This window comes from Arachis duranensis, chromosome 7, assembly GCF_000817695.3.
Source record: "Arachis duranensis cultivar V14167 chromosome 7, aradu.V14167.gnm2.J7QH, whole genome shotgun sequence".
Classification (NCBI taxonomy): Eukaryota; Viridiplantae; Streptophyta; class Magnoliopsida; order Fabales; family Fabaceae; genus Arachis; species Arachis duranensis.
In genome coordinates, this window is record NC_029778.3 from 49,455,668 (window position 1) to 49,457,924 (window position 2,257).

The window sequence follows — 2,257 nt, forward strand, 5'->3', positions numbered from 1 at the left end:
GGGAGTTTTCACTTTAAGTGCAATGAGTGCTATGATTTTTGTTGTATAAATATGTGAATAGTTGATTTTTGGTTTGCTACTTGGCATTAATTGTAGATACTACTTTCCCTCTTTAGTTAGTCTTGGTAGTTATAGCTTGTCAAGTTAGTTCTTGTTTACTTGCTTACTTTGTTCTTGCTTTTCATAATTGCATACTTTTGTTGTCTCCTTAGTTGAATGACATGGTCGCTTCTAGACCCGAGCTTGGCCACTTTTGATCCAGAAATTGAAAGAACTTTAACTCGTATAAGGCAAGCTCGGCTCTGGCTAGCTTTCGTGAATAGTGAATCGGGCTCCCTTGAGGATCACTCCCATTCACGATCACCACCAATCCGTGACCATCATTCTCCAATTAACGTGGAGACTCTATATTCATCTGTAGGGAGTACTGAATTCTATTTGAGTGACTCAGGTGACACTGTCATGGCGGACCTTCCGCGAAGGATCACTTTGAAGGAAGCCGGAGCTCCTGATCTTAACTTGCAACTACTTCAAATTCTGTATCCGGCCTTGGACCCAAATTTTGAGCTTAAGTCCGGCACAATCAACTTGCTCCCCAAGTACAATGGGTTGCCTGGGGAAGATCCTCTGAAGCACCTTAAAGATTTCTAAGTTTCATGTGCAACTGCGAAAAGACATGGAGCGGATGAAGTCGCGGTGTTGGTCTTTGCTTTCCCTTTCTCTTTGAGGGAAAAGCGAACGAGTGGTTTTATACTCAGCCGGGTGAAGTTAGGTCCAGTTGGGACTTGTTGCAAAAGGAATTCCTGGAGAAGTTCTACCCTCCTCAGAAAACAGACAAGTTGCGAAGAGAGATCTCTTGTATTGTGCAACGAGATAGGGGAAACTTTGTATGAATATTGGGAGAGATTTAAGAAGTTGTTGGAGGCTTGCCCTTACCACCAGATAGATGAGTTGGTTTTGATCAGTTATTTCTGTCAAGGAATGCACCACCAAGATAAGCTTCTCTTGGATGCCACGAGTGGAGGATCATTGACCAAAAACAAGACTGTAGCAGAGGCATGGAAAGTGATATCGGACCTAGCGTACTCAACTCATCATTCAAGGGCAAGGAGTCCGCAACCAAAACCTTTGAGTGAGGTTTCTCCCTCCGGAGATGCAATTTTGACTAAGACTCTTGGTGAGTGATGAGCGGATAATTTATACGCTTTTTGGCATTATTTTTAGGTAGTTTTTAGTATGACCGAGTTACTTTTAGGGATGTTTTCATTAGTTTTTATGCTAAATTCACATTTCTGGACTTTACTATAAGTTTGTGTGTTTTTCTGTGATTTTAGGTATTTTCTGGCTGAAATTGAGGGACCTGATCAAAACTCTGATAGGAGGCTAACAAAGGACTGCTGATGCTGTTAGAATCTGACTTCGCTGCACTCGAAATGAATATTTTGGAGCTACAGAACTCCAAATGGCGTGCTCTCAACGGTGTTGGAAAGTAGACATCCAGAGCTTTCCAGCAATATATAATAGTCCATACTTTACTCGTGATTAGACGATGTAAATTGGCGCTCAACGCCAGTTCCATGTTGCTGTCTGGAGTCAAACGCCAGAAACACGTCATGAACCGGAGTTGAACGCCCAAAACACGTTACAACTTGGCGTTCAACTCTAAAAGAAACCTCAGCTCGTGGATAGATCAAGCTCAGCCCAAACATACACCAAGTAGGCCCTGGAAGTGGATTTATGCATCAATTACTTACTCTTGTAAACCCTAGTAGCTAATCTAGTATAAATAGGATAGTTTACTATTGTATTAGACATCTTGGGACGTTTAGTTCTCAGATCATGGGGGCCGGCCATTCGGCCATGCTTGGACCTTTCACTTATGTATTTTTAACGGTGGAGTTTCTACACACCATAGATTAAGGGTGTGGAGCTCTGCTGTACCTCAAGTTTCAATGCAATTAGTATTATTTTCTATCCAATTCGATTTATTCTTGTTCTAAGATATTCGTTGCACTTCAACTTGATGAATGTGATGATCCGTGACACTCATCATCATTCTCACCTATAAACGCACGTGACTGACAACCACTTCTGTTCTACCTTAGACCGGGCGCATATCTCTTGGATTCCTTGATCAGAATCTTCGTGGTATAAGCTAGAATTGATGGCGGCATTCATGGGAATCCGAAAAGTCTAACCTTGTCTGTGGTATTCCGAGTAGGATTCTGGGATTGAATGACTACGATGAGCTTCAAAC

The 2,257-nt window shown here is 42.0% G+C and overlaps 1 non-coding gene across 1 annotated transcript; it reads right to left on the reverse strand.

Moving 5' to 3' along the window:
* Positions 1 to 836: 836 nt before the first annotated feature.
* On the reverse strand, positions 837 to 944 carry LOC127741044 (small nucleolar RNA R71). Its single transcript, XR_008001896.1, has one exon. It is a non-coding gene; the product is annotated as a small nucleolar RNA R71 (small nucleolar RNA).
* Between the last annotated feature and the right edge of the window lie 1,313 nt (positions 945 to 2,257).